Source organism: Perna viridis, chromosome 13 (assembly GCF_037379345.1).
Source record: "Perna viridis isolate PV_CMFRI_1.1 ecotype Kerala chromosome 13, ASM3737934v1, whole genome shotgun sequence".
NCBI lineage: Eukaryota > Metazoa > Mollusca > Bivalvia > Mytilida > Mytilidae > Perna > Perna viridis.
In genome coordinates, this window is record NC_142457.1 from 12109005 (window position 1) to 12121396 (window position 12392).

Sequence of the window (12392 nt, forward strand, 5' to 3'; positions counted from 1 at the left end):
CAACAAATCATTACTTCTGATATCTTTCACACACAATTTACACAAATATTTATCATATTTTGTTTCCGAATCGAATATTTAATCATATTTAATATAAGAGGGAATTTGAAAATTAATAGAATTTTGCGTTGGCGTAGTGGAAATGTTCAACATTAAAATCAAATGTGGAATACAAGTGGTGCTAAGTTTCGCCTTAATCCATGTGAAATCGAACGACGACAAATGATATATTTACTGATTTTTATATACCAAATATGGCTTGAGTATTTCATTATTCATCACAATATCATTGGATTTAATATTCGCAGATTGGTAAAAGGTAGAGTTTTAGGAGATTTTGTTTTAATTATTTAAAATTTTGGAAAACAGCTTTCAGGAAAGCAGGACCTTGTGTGGTAAAATGAAGGCGTCGTATACCTTATTATATTGTTATGTTAAATGCGTACATCGTTTAAGTAATATAAAGTTTTACGCTTGAAAGTGTTCATTTGCAATACATAATAAGGTTGTGTAGGAAATAACATATAGTTTTTGCCAACAATAATCTTACATAAACAACGGACATCCAGAAAACTGAAATTGAATCGAAAAATAATTTGAATTTTTTGATAGTTGTAGCATTTAATTGTTTTTAAAAAAAGAGGAACATATCAAGGTGTGGTACAATTTCTGTTGATGTTGAAAAAGTTATTTACGGATCAGTGGAAAAAAATAGTGCTACTTGCAATCGGTTAGGAACTTTATATTTGACGAGGCCAAAATATCTATGATCGGACTTCAGCAAAAATAGTTTTGAAAAAGTAATAAGATTACTACTAGAAAGTGAATGCCATACCGGAAACAACAATGGAATTGAAAGAGCAGTATTAATATAAGTATTTTTAACTTCTTTTTTATCTTTAAAATTATGTAATTCAAGCCATTGTACCTTTACTTATAGGTGTTAATACACGACTTAAGCGGTAATTTGGATGACTAGATCGGCAAACAATTATTTTAAACACTTAAATAAGATGTACCAGTTACCAAAGTTATTGTATAAAGGAAAGATTACGGCTTCAAACAATTAGAGGTGTGTTTGTGTCTATTGGGGCTAATTGTAGAAACTATAGTATTAACAAGATCCAGTGTAAGTAATTGCATGTACATGTTTATAAAGCTAATAATCCTCGTTATTGTATCAGTAACTAAGGTTCGGGGATAAAAGACAGATTGCATCTTAAAACAATGTTTGTACATCGTCAAAAGTAACATGAATAACTTTATCTTCTCGTTAGACCAAACAGAGTCCGGTTTGTTTGTAGTCACCGTGGAATGACATTCATTTATAGAGAGGGAGAAAAGTATCCAAAGCAATTAGTTGACACCGATCTAATAAACAATTGATTTTGGTTTAGAAAAAAGAAAGTGATAATCTCCCCCGGCCCCCACCCTGCGTTTAGTGAGCTTTATGGGTTTGAAGGGTACTTAGGAAATCATTGGTAGAAAGAGTTTTGTCTCAAAAGGACGTGGAAACTGACAAGTGAATTAAGTCAACGAAAGACACTCAAATATTCTATTTAATGAGGTTTTGGATTTTGAGGATTCATAGAATAAGTGCCATCAAAGATGACTTAACAGGCAAAAGGAAGAGGAAATGCATAATATGTATGTTTAATTACTTTGCAGATAATAGTGATATTAGATTTTTTAAAAAACGTTTTTAAAGTGCACACAGTTTACGCTCTCCGCAGAATACTTAGTATCAGGTAGAATATGACATCCATATACAAAACAGATACAATGGTCTCCTTTCAATCGGAACTGCTGATCATTGTCTTTTGAACTCTTCAAACTCACAAAAGAAACATCAGAAAAACCTGGACGTTTTAGAGAAAATTGCAATAATTTTATAATGATTTCCAAAAACAAAACATTTTGATTTTCAAATAGACTTATAATTTTGTACTACAAATATCTTGTATTAGCAGTCCTCTGTTTCAAGCTTGGCCACTTTAGGATCGTAGTTTTGTTGACTGGAAAATATTGACAGAGATGGTATCAGAAGTCTTCTGCTTCAACCTCTCCGCTTTAATTTATGATTAACATTGTATCAACAGTCGGCTGTTTTAGGCCTTGCCGCTTTAGGCTCGTGGGTTTTTAAGCGGGGAGATATTGACAGGGAAGCACATGCCAGAGATGATTGTGTATGCACTGTATGCAGATATCATTAGGATAAAGAATCTGGGTGCTTAGACTATGAACAAACAATCTTAGATAAGAACTTTCATATTTGTTACATTTCAAAGGAGAAAACCCGTTATCACTTATTCCACCAAAGTGAAAGAAGGAAATAGTTTTTTTGTCAAAGATACTACATCAATTGTTCCTGGTTCCCTACCATTTTCTTTTGTATGACTTGAAGACTATTGGTTCTAAAAGTAAGTGGTACATTATTCCATTGTTTATGTTGCTGTTGAATGAAGTTTGAGAAAATATTAATTTTCTCAATTTTCAAAATTCTCAAAATAATACCTTTTCAACAATTTTTTTTTTTACTTTTATTAAATCAACGGAATTTCGTTCAATTTTTGAAAGTACAGATGTCATATATAAAACTTTATGTAATTTTGTTTTATTTTGCACAGTTTTTTTTTATATATATATTGCAATATTTTTTTTATCGGAACAAATCGATGAATATGTTGTATGCAATGTCTCGAGGAATTTGATTGGACTACAAATGGCTATGCATACTTACTTTATAATGTTTTTCAATTTACAAAATGTGGTTCTTGTTGTCATTGCGAAGTTTTTACCTTCATTGTCTACTCTAAATAATATCGCATGTGTGGATGTCATTGTTTTCAGCTTGTTTGCTTTCAATTCACTTGTAGTTTCTTGTTTCTTTTCATCTTCTCTGCAATTATTTAATAGCTTCTAAAATGCAGAGGATCTTACCAGTGCATATTTTCCATACTCCATGTTTTTGTTGCAATCAAGGTTGCTAAGTCAATCCTGTCCATACCAAACCCTGTTCGGACTGACTGTATAAAGTGTTTGGTTAAGACTATTTTTGATTTACCCAGGTTAAAAATTAGTTTTTACTTATATGATAGAAATTCAAAATGTTCCATTGTTCCTTTATTTTGTTATGTTCACGTTTCGCTGATGATGAAATGTTATTTTTCGAAACACGAGTACAGCATACCGAAATCCATAATATGAATATGAGTGGTGTTTTGTATTTATATATGATTCTTTTGTTAATGAATACTTCCTGTCGTGTCCGTATTCTTTGTTTGGTCTTTGTTCCTTTGTATTTTTTATTTGCTTTTGTTTTGTGTGGTTCTTTTTTGTTTATTGTGTGTAGCTTTTTTACATCTAGTACTTGTGTATTTGATGACGTTCGTGTAAAACCTTGAAGATAAAGGGAACAAAAATAAATAGTGAAAAAAATATCCAATTCGTACATCCTGTATATTTCCTAACTGGGTGTTAATTCAAACATTAATCAAAAGAAAAGGTTCGGCAATACGAAAAGGAAAAAAAACAAAACAAACCATATTTACGGATTTTAGGGAATTCAATAATTTTAGTTCTAAACGGATTTTCGCTGTAGTGGAAATGACTTGATTCCCTGAGCTTTACAGAGTATTCAATCTGGCTGCGCATAGGTTATATTCGCATTTCCAAAGCTTTACAGAGCATATAAGCTTGCGAAGTTGTACATAGTAAATCAGGAAGCGGATTTAGGTCTTCGCAGGAGATTGCAGAGAATTTAAAAGATATATTTGTTCGACATGTGATTATCCCTCAATTAGGAACGTTTACGAAATGCTCATTTGCTTTGTAATTATGTGTGTCTCTATCCTAAACTTGTAGTAAAAATTGAAACCAACAATTGTGCGAAATTTACTTTTCAAAGATGTAAATTGTATTTTACTGTTATTTATAAACCTATTATTTTGCGATGATATGCATTTCATAATATGGCAATTATTTTTTTCTGAGATTTATATTCATGGATATATCTAAATCGGGAAGTAAGGGAAATTTAATTGCTAATACATTTAAGGTTTTAGTCTACATGGTCTTGGTGATAAGGTTTTATTTTGCTGATTTGTGCAATTGTCATATAAAAGCTGGACACATAGCTACTATTTGCTATTTTAAATAAGGCTAGTTAATACTGCAATCATTTATGTTTATATATGCATACGCGAAGGTAGATTTATTAAGGCGTAAAAAGCGTCTTTTGGTTTAAAATACATTTATATCGCATATATCATAATTATGACAACTTTGAGAAACAAAGTTTACCATAACATACATTTTCAAACCAAGCTATCAAAAACCTAAGGTACAAAAGATGGGGAAATTCATGGACGAAACAATGTCGGGAATACCAAAAATGCAACAGACGACCAACATTTTTGTTTTTAACTTTAACGAACTGAGAAGTGTATATCGATTAACGAACAGTACGCACTATTTTTTGTCTTGCATATTGGTAAAGGTTAAGTTCGATGAAAGAAATCTATTGAGGATGTCTGTCATGATAGAAACGGAAGCTACATATACCAATCGGGTCATGTCGACGGACGCATGACTTTCAGCCCATAATTCCAATCGAAAATACTTGTACTAGGTCAGGACTATTGCGGTGGTTTCTAACTTTTCGGTTTTTACCCTGATGCTACAATTAGTCTACTGCAATATGTTTATCGGTTCGGTAATTTTGTTATAACCCATCATTAACGAATTTAACTTGCAACTAACATATTATTGGCCCAGTAGCTCTATTGTGAGGTCCTGAGCCTAATTCAGTAAATTTGTAAGAGCAAAGCGTATGAATTTTGAGGCAAACAAATCAATACGATTTAGCAAATGCACGTTTACTACATAGAAATGAATGAATGGTAATTTGGAAAACAAATTTCTCACGTTTGCCAAAATATTAGTTTTTAAATTACCTCATTGGAATTTGGGAAACTCATTTATGATCGATATTTTGTAAATGTCAATTTTAGGATGACGGTAAAGATAAGAGACAGACATCAGTGTCTGTAGTTTACTTAATTTCGAGTTTTTCTGACACAGATGAGACATGTATGTCGATAGCACACAATCTTGGCGCATTATGTAATTAAATTGCATTTGCATACCAGAGGCTTAATTCATTGCACAACTACACTTGAAAGATGAATCAAAGAAATGTGTTCATCATCAAATAATCGTTTTGAAGCAAATGTCAAAGAATATATCTCCATTGCCAGTACAATTTGCGACGAATTTTTTTTTTCTCACGAAGATAATTCAGTTTAAGCATCATTGACCTTCTTTTTTTGCTGCAAAATGACAGTACCCTTCTGTTGGTAAACATTTCTTTAGTTGCACCTGGCCTATGCTCCCAGTTCTAGATGAGTTCAAGTTGCTCATTTACTGTTGCTACTTTGTACGTATTAAATAAGTTACTCTATGTTCTTTTTTTTGTGTCTGTCTGTTTTCCATCTCTGATGTTTGTCCCTAGATTATATTCTTTCGATTTTCGTTAGAATCTTTGTTTCCTTGATTATTCCTTTACAAATACTATTTTCAAAAAATTAGTTGATGGCTTTTAAATGTAATCTAAAACTACACTTTTTGCCAAAACAATCAAATTGAATAAAAATGCTTTCCTTCCTGTCGTTATTTTTTATATCGTTCACATTTTAAAATCCCCTTCTTTTAAGGATAAACTTAACGACAGTAAATTTTCAAATATTGACCGTTTAGAATATAAATCCATTATAGCACATTTACTCTTTCAGCTAATACTGGTATCCTTTCCTCCAAAATGTTTTTTGTGATTTTTACAGGTATTTGGAATGTCATTTTTACATTTTCTCAATAGTATTACTAGATGGAAAACAGTGTCGATTTTGTTTCAGTTTTGATTGTTAATAATACTTGTTTTTTTAATAATTTCAGTACATTATGTCGTTGCACACACATTTAACATTTTTGTTATTAATTATTCAGCTCGACAGATTTTTATACGAAAAATTCTAATATGACATGTTACAAAGTTCTTTAGACCACAGGCGCGGTAAAAAACGATTAATATATGACGGCCGCCATTTCGGGCATCCCATAGGCTTCGTATTCTAAGAAATATAAAGAAACTAATCCTAACAGAATTGAAATAAATCATTCGCTTTCAAACTGAAGAACCGGGGAAAAGATGTTTGGTCGAGAGGTCTAACTAGCCCTACCTTACAACCTAAAACCTTTTTATCTTTTTTGTCGAACATTTATGTTGCTAATGGTCCATTTGTATTTAATCTTTTATAAACCTAATGTTGTTCTTTGAGGTAGGTTCGTTTTTATAGTTAAACTCTCTGTCATCCGGTGTTTAAAATAATGAAACATTCTATAATTCCAGTGTTTAGGTTTAAAGAAATGCGCCATTTTGGGAAAAGTTCCACGTCACTGTTTTATGACATTGTTTGAATCTACAATGTTTAACAGCATCTTTTTTATATACCTTAATGAATTATAATGTTTTCATAGTGTAAAGTGTTGTTCAAATTTGTTATGCATACGACGAAAAATGAGGGACTGGTCATTGAAAGATGCTAAATGATGTCAAATCGATCTTGTAGATTTACGGTTCAGCTTAGGTACCTTTGATATATTGCAGTTAAGGTATATTTATTTTATTGTACTTATGTAGGTAAATATTTTGCACACATGTAATAATATTGCTGTTGAAATGTTATACAGGATTACATAATATTAATTATTAGAAAAAAACGTTATTCAAACCAGAGTCATTTAATCAACTCACGAGTGGCCATAACATTAAACACAATTTAAACTACAAATGACAATTTCGGGTAAGTTAACATCATTATCAATATCACATAAGGTATTTTACACCTTTGATAGTTATCACGAAAAATAATAATGGCGACCCTGTGAAAAACTTATCCTACATTTCACTTTTATCAACTTCTGATAATCTACTGTTTGTTTTAAATGAAATTCCTTTGAGTCTCTCTGATCTGGTGAATATGAAATGGATTTTAAACGATGACTGGATTAAATAACCATTTACTTTGATAAAATGAACCCTTTACACAGAGATCAAATTGATCCACACGGTGTGGGAGTGAGGCGTCTAAATACCAAACTGACCATCTTGTCGGGTGGTAAGGTGTAACGGGCTATTTACAATGGTTCCAGTCATATTTTGATAGAATCTTATGACCTTATTTATTATTTATTCTGGCAAAAATTAAAATGGACATAAAGGAACAATGTTTGTTATATATCTATGCACTTATTACAATTATTATGATACAAATTTACAGGTTAAATTTTAATACTATTATTATTTTTATCATTATTAATCTAGCATCATTTTATTATTTTGTTGTTTTTTTTTTTTTTTTTTTTTTTTTTTTTTTTTTTTTTTGGTTTTTTTTTTTTTTTTGGTTTTTTTGGGGTTTTTTTTTTTTTTGTTTTTTTTTTTTGTTTGTTTTTATCTGGCGTCATTTTCTTTGTACATTTCTACTATTACCACTTTTTTCGATTGCCCCTTTTACTGTAAATATGTTTTATTTATTAATTTATTTTATTTCCAACTTAATAGCAACAATTAATTTAAAACTTTCCTGTTAAATTAATAATTATTGGTTTTGTAGTGCAAAGTTATACAATACTGTGTTTTACTTTTGCGCAAAACGATAATCGAATTGTGCCAAAAAAATCACTTTATTACCTTTGCGCCATGGATTTTGTATTCAGATGTTGAAAGAAACAATGAATATTTGTATTAATTAAGAATTATGATTTTATTACCTTTGTTTGCCTATACTTGGCGCAAATTGAAAATTGCTTTACGTGGCGCAAAAGTAATACAGGTTAATTTAATTACAAATTTCGAAAGTAAGACATCCATACTATAAATGTAGAATTTTAAGAATCTTGTTTATTTAAGTAGCTGTCTTTGTAAGAATCTTGCAAAATCTGAAAAATGTGATACACCCCAAAAAGGCTACAAATATTTATTTTTGTACTTAAGTTGTTTTATGGGTCTATATTATGAAATGTGTAATTATTTATTCAAATCTGCCTGCTCTTAGGAGATAATCAACATTGAAAATCCAATAGTTTCTATTGTATTTGAGTGTCATTTACAGAGTTATCTCCCTTACTTTTGAATTATACAGTGCATTCTATATATTTTTATCTCCTAGGAACACGGGTTATATAAAACATTGAATGTTTATTTCTGTTTACTATGGCAATTCCAACAAAATATCAAAAATAAATATATATGGGCTTTTAACCCATGAATCACATAAGGCATTATTCTTGACTGGAGTGCTACTTAATAACAGAGGAATTGCAATCACCAAACTAAAAATAAATTTTAAAAAGTTATTTAGCTGAGTAATGATTTTAAATTCAAAATTCCAGTTTACCTTAAAACCACTACATAATGATTAATCAAAATTGATTAAATACTGGCACTCGTGTGTTGTGGTTGGATTTGCACACTTACTTAATGCCTTCAGTGATAAAGCATCTGAATTATTTCAACAATACAAATAAAAACATTGTCTACTATCTTGAATTAAAAACATATATCAAACACGTGAGTTACATAAAATGGGCGTTATACAAAAGGAATTATTGAATATAACATAGAAGATTTTTGAAAGGAGGGTACCATTTTTAATAAACTTGAAAAATATCAATTTAATAAACTAGCCCGGCCACTTCTGATTAAGTGTCAGTAATATATAGAATACTATAATTGATTCGCTTTTTAAATAAGGATATACAATGCACAATTTTCTGCGATTAATATCCAACTTTGAAGTAGAGTAATGGAACTGAAATAAACAACGATTCATAAGCTGTAACTAAGATATATGGTGACAATATCTAATCCATGGAAAGGCGTTGCAAATACTTATGTTTGCATGACATCTTTTTTATTTTACCAATTCTGCCCCAGAAATCGTCTTTCGATCAGATTTTAATTTTAATCACCCCCACACTAACTTGCAATCCTGAAGCCGCCTCAGTCAGAATACAGGAGCAAATACACGAACCAAGTACTAATAAAGGTTTAAATTGGGCGTCTAATAAACTAACCTAGATAAATCTATCTGAAATCAGTAAATTTAAAGTCTCCCCCGAAAAATCGCATATACACAAAATTAAAACCCTATTGCAACTATAATATAATATACATGTAGTTACATGTACATAACATAATTTGAACTGTCTTCGGATCAGTTAATTACATGTATCTGAAAACAGTATCTATATGACAGCGTTCTTTATACCTAGCTCCTCTGTCATATTTTTAGTCAAATTGTTTTGTCCTAACCTATCATCGTATTTAAAGCATATTGAGTCTTCGGAACACTTTATACAATGTACATGTATTTCCTTGTGACAAATGTCATGACGAAGTGATCAAATATTTGTCACAAAACATTGTAAAATGATAACCTAACATTGCCAGTCGCCGATAACCAGACATATTAATTTGCAATCAGCCTCTCTTTTGTTGTTAACTGGCGATAACCGAATCACGCAAATTTTTAAATTAACATTCCGCGGGTGCTGAGGAAAATAGAGATTTTAAGGCGCGGATTCAGAAGTGTTTCAGTTGTTATAAACTAAAAACAAACTTATGTGTTTTGATGTGAATCCTTTTAAGTTTAAGAACAGTCTGTTGTCAACTTTCTATAAATGAAAACAAGATGAATTAATACATCTGCTTTTTACGTCAGAACAGATGGTTTTATTCTTTAAATTATTATGCAGCGACTTCAACTTTGATCTCTTAAACGGATGCAATAGGTAAAATTAGAATCTGTCGTGTTTATATGCGGGTATTTATTAATAAACAGCAAACCAGGAGATATCTGGATGCAAAACAAGTCATGCTTTTTTAGTTTTACACAGTAACCGGATAATGTTTAAAGCTTCCGTGTAAGCTCCTGTGATTGCATTGCAGCAAATCAGTGGTTTCTTCAATAAGCTTAGTATACATGACTTGTGTACAAAATTTAACATACATGTAATAAAAAGGGGGGCTTCTCATGCCATTTCAAAATTTTAAGAGTCCTTTAGGCCTTCATCAGCATAGTGAGTACGGCATTTGAACAAGTTCACCTCTACCGTTTCTATTCTAAGTTGCTCCATTTATTATGATTCAATATAAGTCGCCTCCATAGCTCGAACTCGGATTAAGAGGGATCAACATATTTTATTAGAACAAAGAAACTTTATCAGAAAAAAGAATTTCAATCAATTAAATAAATAGTGACAGTGTTTGGAATTGACCTGGGAAAGATACTATTGACCACTGAAGCTTTATTTTTACCAGTTTATGGTCTTATGGTAACCTTTACAATACAATTACGGGCAATCTACAATAACAAATGTACATGTAACTTGCAATGTTCTGCATTGCAGTGCTATCACATGGACCAAACTTTGCATGGAATTACCATTACAATTACTGGAATTTTGACGAGTGAAGCATTACATTAGCAAACATTACTTAAATATCAACCTGGAATCTCTTTTTTTTTAAATTCTTGTTTCAAAATCTCTGGATCCACCCATACTCACCAGTTTTTGATGTTTTTTTTAAATTAAAAAAAAAAACATTTATATTCAAATATAAATTATGTGTGGCTTAAACACACACAAACTTTGCATTGAATTACAATTACAATTACTGGAATTTTGACGAGTGAAGCATTATATTAACATACATTAATTTGGAGTTTTTAGTGAAATATTCATTTAAACATTACTTCATTACCGTAATACATGTATGTCGGCTAAAGAAATGCATTAAGTTCAGTAATAGTTTTTTAAATTACCATAATGGACTTTGCATTCTGAATTAGTTTTCGTTATTATTCATATCTATCTTCAGTGACAAAGACGAATTAAACTCAGAAGATCGTGAAACACCTTCACCAAAATTGAATAATGAAAATACTATTTTTTTACTTTTAAAGACGCAGTTTTTTTTTTTTTTTTTTTTTTTTTTTTTTTTTTTTTTTTTTTTTTTTTTTTTTTTTTTTTTTTTTTTTAATTATTTTAGTTCAAGAAAATAATTAAGAAAATTAATAATAAGATGTTACGACAAATAAATGCAAGAATAAAGCTTTGACATAAAACAAAACTACTTGGAGTAAAAGGAGTTCTTTTTATGAATATTTCCATGTTTTTACATAAAAAAAATTATAAAAATGTTAATTGTCAAAGTATTAAAAACTGTTCCTATAAATGCCAGATAAAAAAAAAAGTAGCTAAGAAAGAATAAGAACTTAAAAGAAGAACATTTACTCTGAGTTTTTCCGACAATTTTCTTTTTACGTTACAAGTACTGTTGTCTATTCCATATTATATACATGTACAGTATAAGTTGAGTTACCGTTCCTTTTAAAATAACTTAGATATGACTTTACTTTGGATTTAATTTATGTGTAAACCTTTTCATGTGTAAATATGTTTTGTCTGTTTGCTTCCTTGAATTAGTTTAACTTATACATTCAGATGTTACAATAATATGCTCTTCATGTTACATGCAATGGAGAAATAAAAGATAATTAATCAATCAATTATGAATGCAAAGTGTCATCCATTGCCCCACCAGTGGTGGATACTGGAGGATAAATGGAGGTACCTTCTTTACCATTGTTATTTGGTTTCAGAAACTATAGAATTGAACCCTTTCCATCTTTTTGGGAAATGTTCTTTGTGAATTTGGCTAAAAAAGCAAATATCAACCTGGAATCTCTTTTTTTATCTTTAAATTCTTGTTTCAAAATCTCTGGATCCACCCCTACTCAACAGTTTTTGATTTTTTTTAATTAAAAAAAATATATATACAAATATAAATTATGTGTAGCTTAAACTCACACAGAGATTGTCGGACGGACAATTTATGTTTCTGAATATCTCAAAACTTTGTGCCGAGAACAAACGCGTCATATAAAATACATTTTATCGCCACAATTTGTTCCAATTTTCAAAAATAAAACCAAAAACCAAATATAAAATGTTTAATAACATAAGTTAATGACCATTTAAGGACAAATTCCAACGTCCATTTGGAAAGATCATTGAAACGATCGCAACTTATAAGGTTATATGTTACACCTAGGCTTAGACCTATCTGGGGACCGCTTGAGACGTCTGTATAGTAATGAAGTTGTTTAATACATTCCATTTGTTAAAAAAATATACGCCAGTTGCGATTCCTTCCGTCATCGTCAAGTAGCACTCCTATGGGAACAAACAATCGCCCCCAACACACACTTACATAATATCATTCGACTATCACTTTATATGGCAAAAGGGTAGCTTTTACGACCTATGAG

The 12392-nt window shown here is 30.5% G+C and overlaps 1 long non-coding RNA gene across 1 annotated transcript; it reads left to right on the forward strand.

Annotated features, from left to right (window-relative positions):
- The first annotated feature begins 7394 nt into the window (after positions 1-7394).
- On the forward strand, positions 7395-11101 carry LOC148599606 (uncharacterized). The gene is made up of 2 exons (XR_015918224.1): positions 7395-7442; positions 11031-11101. It is a non-coding gene; the product is annotated as an uncharacterized LOC148599606 (long non-coding RNA).
- The last annotated feature ends 1291 nt before the right edge of the window (positions 11102-12392 follow it).